General features: G+C 39.6%; 1 protein-coding gene across 1 annotated transcript in view; it reads right to left on the bottom strand.

Annotated features, from left to right (window-relative positions):
- LOC124287597 (multidrug resistance-associated protein 1-like) overlaps positions 1-2,879 on the bottom strand; it is a 29,875-nt gene extending 26,996 nt beyond the window's left edge. The window contains exon 1 of the mRNA XM_046724081.1: positions 2,776-2,879. The gene's annotated coding sequence lies outside the window, so the exon portion shown is untranslated. The remainder of the gene's footprint in view (positions 1-2,775) is intronic.
- Between the last annotated feature and the right edge of the window lie 11,374 nt (positions 2,880-14,253).

Consider the following 14,253-nt stretch of genomic DNA (forward strand, 5'->3'; position numbering starts at 1 on the left):
TTTCAATGGCAGATCGGCGATATGTCATGTTTTTCACACACCTCAAATACACCCTAACAAAAAATTTTAGTTATAAAACTATCACTATTACTTGCAAACACCTTTCACCTGATGGTATATTCCCCTCATAAAAATTAAAGGTGTATGTGAAAGATGTTTTAGAACAATAACTAGAAACACTCAAACAACGCCCTGTAGTATTTCAATGGCAGATCGGCGATATGTCATGTTTTTCACACACCTCAAATACACCCTAACAAATTTTTTTTAGTTATAAAACTATCACTATTACTTGCAAACACCTTTCACCTGATGGTATATTCCCCTCATAAAAATTAAAGGTGTATGTGAAAGATGTTTTAGAACAATAACTAGAAACACTCAAACAACGCCCTGTAGTATTTCAATGGCAGATCGGCGATATGTCATGTTTTTCACACACCTCAAATACACCCTAACAAAAAATTTTAGTTATAAAACTATCACTATTACTTGCAAACACCTAAACAACTGAAGGTATATTTCCCTTCTAAAAATTAAACGAATATGTGAAAGAAGTTTTTAGCGATAGAATTTAGTCTTTCTTCGCTGTGTACTGAGAATTGAAGCCAGTGAGCTACAACATGCCGACTTGAAACTTTACTACAAATCTACTGTACTAATACTGACACTAATAACAATTATTTGACTTAAAATGAAGTGACAGAATAGGTAACTTATCTTCTACATGTAGGTTTTCAGTTGTCACAACACTCAGCGTATGTAATCAGCTGTTGAAAATAAACCGGGCTCAATCTTAAAACTACGCTGCCGCCATATTGGCTACACTGGTCACGTGACGAGCCGAGGCACAGCTTAGGGGCTTTCCGAGGAGCGACCACTCCCCCTTATATAGTCTCCCTGGACGAACTTAAGAATAATGCCGACCTGTCATTTGAACCCGTGCATCTGAATAGCGGTGCAGTCCATTTTACCAATAAGGTGCCGAGGGTATGTAAAGCGATAAACTGTCAGTGTTGGCATTGTCTTGGTTACTGTGTAACAGTGTTGAATGTACTGGCGAATTGCGCATTTATCAAAATCATCAAATTCAATTTTCCCTTCTGTACGAGTACGCACTTTCCCTGGGCTTGTGAACTTACTGCTACCCATCGCGGGAACGCATTTACCAGGCGCGTAGCAAGCCAATTTTTGTCGTGTAAGCCCGATAGGCTGCAAAGCTGTATATTTAGTTAGTGTTGAGGCCTTGCCCAACTTTCATTTTCAAAATCATGTCAAGCCCGGGGCTTTTTGTCATGGTGATAATTTCAAAACCCAAATCACTTTTTATTAGGCATTGAGGCTAAAATGGAATTTTAACAATTAAGGACCTGTTGTAATGAAGATATTATTTAAGTATTATTATTGACGATCTGAAACTCAAATTTGAGAATATTAGTAGTAGAGGAACATATATGGTTTTGTAATGTTGATAGTGAAACTTTATGTAGTATAGTACAGTGAGACCTCGAGAGTAGTAGAAGTACCCGAGTAGTTGCAGTAATAGTAGTAGTAATGAAATAGTAGTAGAGTAGTAGTAGTAATAGAAGAGTAGCATTTGACATTAGTAGTAATAGAAGTAGTTGCAGTAATAGTAGTATGCTTATAAAAGTAGCAGCAGTAGTAGTATAAGTCAGTATTAGTAGCAGTAATTAGTAATGAGTAGTAGTAATAGAAATAGTAGCAGTAATAGTAGTAGTAGTGGTAGTAGTTAGAGTAGTAGTAGTAGGAAAGAAGTAGTCAAAGTAGTAGTAGTAGAGTAGTAGTAGTAGCAGTAATAATAATAAAATGTAGTAGTAGTAATAGTAAGTAGTAGCAGTAAGTAGTAGTAGTAGTAGTAGTAGAAGTAGTAGAAGTAGTAGTAGTAGTAGTAGTAGTAGTAGTAGTAGTAGTAGTAGTAGTAGTAGTAGTAGTAGTAATAGTAGTAGTAGTAGTAGTAGTAGTAGTAGTAGTAGTAGTAGTAGTAGTAGTAATAATAAAAGTTGTAGAAGCAGTAAGTAGTAGAAGTAGTAGTAGTAAGTAAGTAGATAGTAAGTAGTCACAGTAAGTAGTAGTAGTAGTAGAAGTAGTAGTAGTAGTAGTAGTAGTAATAATAGTAGTAGTAGTAGTAAGTAGTAGTAGTAGTAGTAGTAGTAGTAGTAGTAGTAGTAGTAGTAGTAGTAATAATAACAGCAGTTGTAGTAGTAATAAATAACAGTAAGTAGTAGTAGTAGTAGTAGTACAGCAGCAGTAGTAGCACTGCTACTATTGATGGCCCTACTGCTACTATTGATGCCCCTACTGCAACTGCTACGTCTCCTACTGCGACTGCTGCCACAGGTACCAACATTGGAAAAGGAAATATAATAAATATGCAATTAGTTGGGCAATTTTGTTTGAAAGGATGTGTAAAATGTTTAGCGTACAAGTGCGATAAATAGGCTTTAGATTAAAGTTTTCCTCAAATCCAAAATGGAAATAAGGTAATGTTTTTTGGGCATAAATGTAAACATTTAAACTTAAACATATGTGAATCTTTAAACCTAAGAAGACACAGACGCTTACATGAGGGCGTTTGTATTATTTACAAAATATGTCTTGTGGCGTATACACCACCTAAAGACGGTTTAGTAATTTTTCGTGGCAATATACTTCATTATTCATAAATTACTACTTAAGTAAGAAATATACTAAGAACATCGAGAGCATAGCGAAAATGCAATCAAAAGATTAACTATTCTTGCCTCAGTAACTTACCTAAGTTCAATTCGAGATCAATAATTCCAAATATCTACTCGTCTACACTCCATGTGATATTCCTGCACGTTGTGCTTCGCACTCGGTGGATGTAAGAATATCAGGGTGCGATACCCGGCAACTCACGTGATACAGTGGGTATCACGTGACCGGCGAGATTATATAACAAAATGATGACGGTGTATTTTGTCTTCCATATTCATGTTTGGGGCGTTGGGTCCTTGATAGCAATATACTAGTAGTATGGAAAGTATTGTGAGAAAATAAGACCAATTTCGTTTGACAGGTGACGACAGTCATGGCTGAGGGCGCTGTCGGGAGCTGTCGAAGGCACTCTGGGTTGATGGCGCCTACTCATGTAGATTAACGAACTCACCCAACATATAGATTTGCCATAAATACGACACACATATATATCATTCAAGTCTCATCTCATCATGTCTTATAACAAGTATACGTTTAAATACAGAAAGAGTTGCAGAATTATGAGAGACAATCAAAACACAAAAATATACAAATATACGAAAGCATATTAAAGTTTTGAGCTGTTTAGAACATAACGCTATAAATATTATATTAAGCAAGTTTTATATGTTATAAAGACAGGGTAGGGTAATTTTGGAAGTCTTTTCCATATCAGACATATGTTTATGGATAATGAAGGACGTGCAGGCGTCACTGTACGTCGCCAACCTGGTGGTGTTTACGTAAATAGGGTTGAGGTTACGGGGGCTTCAAAACGGCCCGGGCAGGGGTGTCCTACCGGCTGTAAACGCCGCACGTAGCCTTGCAGAGACCCTTGCTCTGTCACTATAGATATTTGAAGTATTTGATGATGTTATGGTGATGGTGATGATGTGATGGTGATGGTGATGATGGTGATGATGATGATGGTGATGATGGTGATGATGATGATGGTGGTGATGGTGATGATGTGATGGGGATGATGATGGTGATGGTGATAATAGTGATGGTGGTGATGGTGATGGTGGTGATGATAGTGATAGTGATGGTGATGGTGTTGGTGATAGTGATGGTGCGAGAAATAAATCTAAAAAGAAGTTGAGAGCTGTTGTGAGCATCAAATATTTTCCAAATTCTTACTCGGACCTTCACGGGTTTCTGGTTTCTGTAGGAGGTCTTGAGGTAGCAGATATATACTGCAGTACATGTGCTAGGGAAAATGGTGGTATAGTTAAAAGCTATAAAATAAGATGAGTATTGGAAGGTCAGGGTGTTTGAATTAAGAATATTTGATTGATCTGCTGATGATTTCTATTCCCAGCGTTTGAATCAGCTGATAGTAGATACTCTTGATGAAACACAAATCGCTGTGTTCAATAAGGGTGGAATGTGTGACTGTCCGTTGGAATATCTGTCGTCTTATAATACCTGAGGATAATAGCTACACACAAATTCCATTGAAGCAAACATGTATCAAATATATTGCTACAAAGGTTCTGTTTTATGTTTGAAAGTCTTTGATAAATGTCTTGTTTATTTGTAATCATACGATAACCCTCGCCAACAGTATATTCCAGTGAAGTTTCATGTCCATTTCACAATACTCGAATTTTTGTACAGTCATGTTTGTGCACCACACAACGAATCGCTCATGGCTATACTGTCTTTTGTCAACCTTTAATTGTACCTTGGGCCGTAGGTCTACACGTGTACTGAATGAAGAATTAGACTGATGGCATTTCCGTTGGATCACGTATGGCACCGCAAGGACGTCCGTCTTGTATACTCAAGTCGCCAGGATCAAGAAGCTAACCGACTTCGGTTTGAGTTATATTAAACATAGGTGAGTTCTTTCTGCATTCTGAAAACGATCTTCAGGCACGCATGGACTTCGTTCTAAAGCAGTTACTGTAAGCATATCAAGGGAGTAATTATTTAAAGCACGCCACTTTTAGCAGTATTCAGCAATATCCCAGCACTTCTTGGTCTGTCTAGGGTGACTCCAGTCTGTCTGAAGCCCTGAATAAGTCTTATAACCGTGATACGGTGGCATTCGAGGGCGTTGGTAACAGCATTGTATGTCGACCCTATCTGTACCATCTCAATGTCTCTTTCTCTCTCTTCAGCTGTTAATCATATAGGCTGTGGCATGTTTCTCGTACTTGTGTATCCTATTATCTTTTCTAGGCTCTCTTCATACCCTATAGAATGATTCTACATGTGAAATGGATGCAAATACTGCTTGAATATTGCTGTGTTTTGGCGATTGATATTTCTATATGTAAACAGAAAATGGAAAAATGTTACTCTGTAAGCAGAAATGTTAACAAAGATCATTGTAGAAGTTCCCGAACATTTTTTCACAATATCAAAGACACGTTTTACTTGTTTTCACTAATGAAAATCAGTAGAAAATGTTTCAAAATATTAAAATCATAGGAATGGTTATTTTATAATTTTACACACTCTACAACAGTTGTTTCTTGTTTAAATAATTGAAAAATGGTGACTTTAAATGGTTTATCTTTGTCCCAAAGCAGAATTTTATTTCAAACTTTCTTTTGGACCTCTAAATCACTGTTATTGGTTTATTTTGGCTTGGGTGAAAATAGGACAATTTAACTCTTCTGAAAAAGATGCATTTCGCCTAAATATGAATGCATTTGAGAATTTCTTTTCGTGATTTGCATAAAGCTGTGTTGTTAAGCTTATTTGTAAACTAATAGCTTCTAACATATTTTTGATAGTTTCTAAGTAATTCATAAAGGTAGGAGAGTGACGTTTCTTTTGGCGTGTAGTGTGCCAATTTGGGAATCGAGCCCGAGTCCTCTTCGCGACGAGGAACGAGTATACCGATTATCGTATACGCCGTGTTGCTAAATATCATACTTAAGGAGTCATAAACCAGAAAAGACGAACGAGTCGAGTTGATATTGGTCTTGTATAACACAGTGTCATGGAAAATCTCCATGTTTTGTAAAGCTAAACATAAAACAGCCTGCATTGAAATATGTCGGTGCACTTATAACTGAATGCATTGGGGACTTAAAGGGTTTATGAATGCACATGTGTGTCTCGAATGGAGGCGGATGCAAATTTATGACGTCCACTATTACTGGGGACGGATTGTGTTGCAGAGACAGAAAGATGAGATAAAGAAAAGAACAGAAACGATTTTGCAGTTCACTAAGTCCTCGATAACTCGTCTTTCAAGATTCAGGTGTGTCTGAGCTCGCCGCGGCTGTCACGGGCCTCACAGCAAGTCGTCCTGTCACTTCACACGGGGAGTTTCTCTAATTGGGTCATTAAGGAGATTCTCGCTTCAATTCGCAACTCACGGGAAAAGGCATTTGCTGGCTTGGTCCGGTCAACCATCACACAGGTGAACATGATGAACTCTGTCAGTGCACAAAGTGTTAAAACTGGACAGCTATACAAGGATACCTAATTAGACACATGCACAGCACGTCTAACTGTATCAGTTATCTTTGTGAGGGTGGAACTATTGCTTGACGATTTTGGGGACAAGTTACCTTAGCTCTGTCTTGGGATTATATAGAAGTACCTCGGCCCTTTAAACTAACTGCTTGACTGACTACTTGGCGTATGGAAGAAAACTTCTTTATTATTAGGAACACTACGTTTGGGGATATATTATTACCCCTTCACCAATTTTACGCTGCACTTAGCAATATTCCAGCTATATGGCAGCGGTCTGCACATAATCAAGTCTGGACCAAACAAACCAGTGATAAACTTTATGAGCATCGATCTACGCAATTGGGATAGTCAGCGAGTCTGACCACCCTATCCCGTTAGCCGCCCTTTACGACAAACCTGGGTTACTGAAGATCAATTCTAACCCGGATCTTCACGGGACAGAAAGAATACAAATAATGCAGACAGCTCATTTATGTACATGTCAGAACACCACACGTACTATGGTGTCAGAGGTGGAAGTTTGTCATCCCAAATTAGAGATTTTCCATTATCCGTGTTACCAGGGTATTTCAAGACGATCTCGACAGTGGTAACGCTAATGTTGTGTATACTGCGGTACCCTGAACCCAACCTGGCAGAAATTCTGCATGGGATCCAACATGTAGCACGATATAAGGGACCGTTCATAATTTATGGTGTGTGTGTGTGTGTGCCTGCGTGCGTGTTGTTGTTTGTTTGTTTGTGTGTTTGTTTGTGTGTGTGTTTGTGTGTGTTTGTGTGTGTTTGTGTGTGTGTGTGTGTGTGTGTGTGTGTGTGTGTGTGTGTGTGTGTGTGTGTGTGTGTGTGTGTGTGTGTGTGTGTGTGTGTGTGTGTGTGTGTGTGATATGTTGATTTTAAGAGGGGGTCACCCATTTTGTTCTGGGGAGGTAGGGGGATGAGCAATTTTATACATAAAAATAAGTAAAAACGATGCTTAAGATTTAGGGGGGGGGGGTCACTTACTCTGTACGCAAATTTTAGGGGGGCGTCATTCACATTGTACATGCTTCTGCATAACAATCATCATCCCCCCTCCCCCCCCTTGCCATAAAGTATGAACGTTCCCTAAGTCTCTTCCCCTTCTCAATGGGCTTCTTGCGACTGCTTAGGACCTGGACGCTTCCATTGGTAAGATGATGTGTGATTTGCATTAACTCGTGGCTCGAGGTCTTGAATAGCGTGAAAATATATCAGAAGCAATTTCTTAATCCGGAAATGTACTTACAGTGTTTTCACTGATAACGATTCACAAAATATCTCCGGTAATTTCAAGTTTAGCCTCCCTGAACACTGTTTACTTTCACCCAACCAGACTAGTCAGACAGCTCTTCCCTTTCATTTTGAATAGCTATGATATACATGTATCTGGCTTTCAGAGAAATGATATCTACCTGCTCACAATGTGTCAGCATTCGGTTAGTCAGGCATTTGTATTTGTAACCAAACTTCAAAACAAATATACCGATAGTGTCTCCAGACACATACATATCATAAGTATTTTCTTTAATTGTCTTGTTGGTGTAGGTTCATTTGATGTGCGCAAACGACGAATAACATTTTTAAGCACGTTTGACAAAGCCAGCCAGTATGATGTGTTTGACGGACGGTGAAACATTTCATCTGTGACAGTTCATGCTCGTCAGAGGAGACAATTTTGTTCCCTTGAAATATGGGATACCTGTTGTGTTCTTTTAATATAATAATTCAGTGATATCAGAACAACCCCAAGGAAGCTGCAAATTCAAAATTCAAAGCTTTCCCTTTGATGTTATTCATGGAACATATTTTTGCCAAGTCATACATGTTCGCTTCAGGCTCGTAGGTAGTGATACAAATTGGAATAAGGTTATTCATTTCTAGCACACACTCACTACATCACTGTATTCATTGACTCTGTTAACCATGGTATCCGCAGATGCATTCCTATAAGCCCACACAGCTTGTTAGCCGATCCTGTCATATATAGTCTCATGGCATATATACGTTCCAACTACACCAAAGGATTGTCTCGTTTAGATTACTGTTTGATAAAAATGGCATCCTTTTCGGGTGAAATCTCGAGCATCCTCTGACGGCATGTTTGACAACAAACTCACACACTCTCACATGCATTGACACTGATCAGTGAAGTAGGCGTGAGCCAAGGTCGTGCACGCAAAGGTCGTATCCTGTAAGTGAGTGAGTGAGTGGGTGGGTGGGTTGTTGGTTGGGTGAGTGAGTGAGTGACTTTAGTTTTACGCCGCTTTAAGCAATATTCCAGCAATATCCGATGGGAACACTAGAAATGAGCTTCACATATTGCACCCATGCAGGGAATTGAACCTGGGTCTTCGGCGTGACGAGCGAACAATTAGTTTCCCCACCGCCCTCGTATTCTGTAAGTGTTGACAGACATTCAATCTTCTGCCCTTACCAGAAATGTCTGGAACGAGAACTCTGTCATGGATTTACAAAATAACAATGAAGGAAAAATATGGGATGACAAACTCTAAATCTGATTTTTCTTGTTAGGTCAGGGGATACAAAATGTATACGTCTAATCTTCAACATATACAATCATACTGAGACGACTAGATATACACCATATATTTGACAAAGCACGAAAATAAAAGAAATCTTCTCTGAACTTTCCATATATGCTAGTATATTAAATATTGAAACATACAATATCATTAATTCATTTCCTAATTTACCAGTTAACTCGCCAACGATATAATAAATGTCATGCATTTCAGCTCTCATGCACAGACAGTTGTTTACACTTAATACATGACTGTAGCACTCAGTCATTTCCAGTTGATTTTCTTTTGTATGCATTTCACGTTATAGAAAGGATAATAATACATTGGAAGATTTATCATGTTCTTATTGTTCTTCTGGTAAAACGGAAGACGAATTCCACATATTATTAATCTGTGAAGCTTTTTATGCCTGCCGAAAGAAGTATTTAAAATGTACTAATGATACCCCACAAATGATGTATATTCTAGTTAATTCTAATAATGCTGATATTGACAAATATATTGCCATTTTCATAAAACATTTGATTCCATTCTTAAACCACCTGTAAAACCATTATCTCATGTCACGTGACCAAAAGTTGTCATGAAGCAACTTCAGTTGTACTTTTGGCCACTGGGCCTCAACTATTGAATAAAACCTGTCTGTATTCATTTCAAATGAAACTTGCAACCGAAACTGTTTTTGTATGTTTTAAGCAAAGATTAATTACACATTTCACAATAATGACTAGAATCTATGAGCAACTGTTTTTTATCTCGGGAGTATTCTCAATGTCGTCTCTCATGCTTATTTTATGAGCACCTTAAGTGGTACACCATGTTATAGTGAGTTTAGTTTTACGCCGCCTTTACCAATATCCCAGCAATAGCACGACAGGGGATACCAGATATGGGCTTCACAAGCTGTAACCATGTGAGAATGTTATAGAGTCAGTCGGTATTCCTACTGTAAAACTACAGCTGGGATCTGTGGGCCATCTTATCATGCAGTGAAAGCACTTGTCTCTGTCTTAAAATATCATCTTAAATAGGATGTAATATTTCATACACGTTTGGGATGTTCGATATTCACTGCCTGGTGAAAAAGTTTGTCGTACACTGTGCATCGAGTGTCCTGCGGATTCCTTCTTCCAATTTGTCATCAGACTGACTGACTGACTGACTGAGTTTGCTTTTACGCCGCTTTTAGCAATATTCCAGCAACATCACGGCGGGGGACACCACAAATGGGCTTCACACAATGTACCCATGTGGGGATGCGAACCCGGGTCTTAGGCGTGACGAGCCAACGCTTTAACCACTAGGCTACCCCACCGCCCCAGTTGTCATCAGATGCCTCATGAATGTGAATGTTGTTTTTTGTTTGTTTGGGGTATTTTTATTTTAAAAAAAGAAGCATTTATTCAAAACTGAGTGGTCCCTATTAGCACAGTCACTGCTGAGCCAAGACCAGTGACATTTGAGTGTTCACACCCTGTCGACTCTGTTGGAACTGTCACACCTTTGGGTTTGTCAATGTGTGACTCTCAACACTGTGATAGGACACCCTCTATGTGTGACTCTCAACACTGTGATAGGACACCCTCTATGTGCGACTCTCAACACTGATAGGACACCCTCTATGTGGGACTCTCAACACTGTGATAGGACACCCTCTATGTGGGACTCTCAACACTGTGATAGGACACCCTCTATGTGTGACTCTCAACACTGTGATAGGACACCCTCTATGTGGGACTCTCAATACTGTGATAGGACACCCTCTATGTGTGGCTCTCAACACTGTGATAGGACACCCTCTATGTGTGACTCACAACACTGTGATAGGACACCCTCTATGTGCGACTCTCAACACTGTGATAGGACACCCTCTATGTGTGACTCAACACTGTGATAGGACACCCTCTATGTGTGACTCTCAACACTGTGGTAGGACACCCTCTATGTGCGACTCTCAACACTGGGATAGGACACCCTCTATGTGCGACTCTCAAACATTAGTGCCCACACAACCTTTAGGACACCCTCTCAGATTTGATGCGACTAACTCAGGCACTATGATACAACACTGTGGATGACATTTTAAGAAAAAGCATCCATGGTTGTTGTATAGGGGTTGGACATCCGCCATTTTGTTTCCTCTATGTGTACTGAGTTGACCACTTTCCCTCTCAAACATTAGGGGTTATAAAACAACAATAACAACGGTCAGCCCATCCTAAGAAATGGACCAAATATTACTATTTGCAGGCTAAAGGATATCCCAATCCCTTTACTAACGTGGATGATTACCTATTTACTGGCCATTTGTCCCTATCGTTCAGGCCAAAGCTTTCTTCAGATTTCAAGATGCTAGTACATTTTAACTTCAAGGCAGTGTCCCGTGTGCTATAAGACGTTTTCCAGAAGGGATACAATTCAACACAGACAAGCAATCAAGATGATGCAAATAACTTTGGAAGAATGTGAGCTGATACACCCCTTCACCAGATTGTCTCAGGGCCCATGGGAAAACATTACTTAGTGATTCTAGAACGCATGAACATTAAACCTTATCCTGAACATTATTTGGCTCTTGCGACAGCCCTTTTCCATATATTATTATGTTGGATTTCATCAAGGCAAAGCTACAGATCTGTTTGAAATCAACAACCCATGGCGAGGCAAATGTATCCAGGTAACACAGACCGTTTCATGGAGCCGTTTTCCAGAAACCTACATGTTGGTTGATCTAAAAAACACATTTGCGACTTTTCAGCTTAAAAAGGAGACATCAAGCTAGGAACTTTCGGCGTGAAAACATCCCAGCCATGCCATCTCAAGACGTGCATGATTTGCAAAAACACAGAAGAAACTGGTGTCCTGTAAATTCTTCAGTGTGTCCACCGGGGAATACCCCAAGTGAAAAGGAAGAGGGAGGGAAGCGACAACAGATTGTGACTATTGTGGTCAAGTGTTTAGCAATAACCACAACTTTCACACAAAACAACAGGGAAAAAGAGATGGCTGATCTCGAAGAGCAAGGTATAAGACAAATGTATTCACGTACACGTGAGCTGAATAAAGAAACAGCTGTACATGAAAAGAGGTTTAAACGAAGACACGAACGTTTAAAGAGACGTATGCACGATTTATTACTTATCTGTACCATATGGAGTATGGTCCAAAAGACACAAGGAATACTGAAACAAGTAGGAGACACAAATAATCTGTATCATACCCGAAGATGATAATGCAGACATAACATCTGATGAAGAGTGAAGGCCATGACGATTAGGAACGGTGATAAGACAACAGATGTAAAGTAAAGGCTCCTATCCCGTAGTTGTAGTGGCAGTCCCGGGCAGTTGAGAGGTGTTGCCCTTTGAGCATGCATGCGGTATGGACTATAGTGCTATATAAATACCCATATAAAATATAATATACACCTGTGAGTTGTCATTTAATTACTCTTTCATGCTAACACTATACAATTACACTGATGGAATTTTAGAAAGTTGAAAGTTGCATTCCTAAATGTGATGTACAAAAACCCCATGACCAGAACGCACATTTCAAAGCTGACACGCCCTAGCTAGCGTTCATTCTAACGAGCATGTTTATTTATGGGTGTTTTACGAGAAATGTTGTCCATACCCCTTGTGGGTCACCAGATCGCGTCTCTGCTAGCACTGTGAGAGGGAGAGTATTTTGCACAACACAATCCCAGATATAACATATGTTCTATTTACATGGAAGGTGCAATATTAGTCTCATGTGTTTTGGTGGTTGATTCATTCAATACAATCACAAACGTCATCATCGAACATACAATGACAATATGGATTGGATATTCAAATATGGAATGTGAATACCGGTAAGTTTGAAATACATTTGAAATTCTATTGAGTTGGGTTGTTTTGGTGATGGTCAAGACAAACTCAAACCATTTTCATGTGGCAATGAACGCTGATTGCATTGAACAAATGTGTTATAAAACCCGTATCATTTCTTTTACACATATGAGTGCACATGTTTGACTAGACTTATGTTTAGTCTCTGAATGTATTATCTTGATAATACAAACAAACCTATTTAAATTGACAAGGAGCCCAAGGCAAACCTGGGGGAAATCTAGACTTCATTTAGAGCCTTAGCAGTGCAGGGAGGGCTAGGCTGTAGGCAAAATAATATGGGTCAGACACCGTGAGACAGGCTAATGTTAGACCCACGATTTTGAGTACAACTTGAGGAGGTATCATATTACACCTCGGCTGAGTGAGACGAGGGAAGTGTGTGGAGGCTGCGACTGTTAATTCACCATGCCTCAACGGCGCGCGCTCTGAGATGACAGATTTCCACTCCACAGAAAAGGTTATTGAGTATAGAAAATATAAACATTTTGTAAGAGGACAAAATGATAACTTCAACTGACTGTCAGCGGGTTTTTTTAATAGGTAAAATTGAAACCGGACGAAACTAGTTTGTGGTCAGTGGTCCAGTGAACCCCGATAGTTGTTCTACGCTGATTGGCCTAAATTAATGGCGTGATGTCATGGTGTGATGCTATGATGTGTTTTCCACGGGGCGCACGGTCATTGACCCCTCGGTCAGGGTGAGTCACACCGGTGTGAGTTTGCTGTATGCTGATTGGCCCAAATTAATGGCGTGATGTCATGGTGTGATGCTATGATGTGTTTTCCACGGGGCGCGCGGTCATTGACCCCTCGGTCAGGGTGAGTCACACCGAAGTGAGTTGGCTGTATGCTGATTGGTCCAAATTAATGGCGTGATGTCATGGTGTGATGTCATGGTGTGATGCTCTGATGTGACGCCGGATCCCACGGTCATTGACACCCCTGTGAAATGAGGTCAGCCAGGTGTTCGATGATGACGTCATTTTAGGACTATTCCAGCCCCTATACAACACATGGTTGTTATTGGGAATGTTGTTTTACACCTTAATCCAGCCTTATGGCTGCCTGAAAAATAATGTCTTGTACAAGCAAACCAAAGACTTACAACATGAGCAACAATTATGGTACGATTACACACATGTAACGATTACACACATGTATCCTTGAAGGTGAGAAAGTGTGTCACTCTACAAACCTCAAGAGAGTCTGTCCAGGAGTTGACACATGGTCACGGCCGTCAAGTAATGCATGTACAATGTAAATATAACAGAGACACCTCACACAACATTCTGAACATTTATATTTATTTTCAAATAAAAATAAAGACAAATATCACAGAATATGATTCTGTTTTGACAGTTGAAGCACTTACATTGTCTGCACAACTGTGCAGTGACAGGAAAGCTTGCATCAGTTGTAATACAACCAAAACAAAACTACAACCAAAGTAGCCTAACAAACGTAGTACAGGTGCAATTTACAAGACACCATCCACCACTTCGGTTTGATGCTACTGTGTACCATGTAAATTTGTACCATGCAATACATTTAGCCTCAATATTGAATATCAAGGCAATTCTGAAAAATCTAACATTCGACACAAGCATCCCGAAATT

This window comes from Haliotis rubra, unplaced genomic scaffold, assembly GCF_003918875.1.
Source record: "Haliotis rubra isolate DU_JTF1 unplaced genomic scaffold, ASM391887v1 Scf402, whole genome shotgun sequence".
NCBI classification, from domain to species: domain Eukaryota; kingdom Metazoa; phylum Mollusca; class Gastropoda; order Lepetellida; family Haliotidae; genus Haliotis; species Haliotis rubra.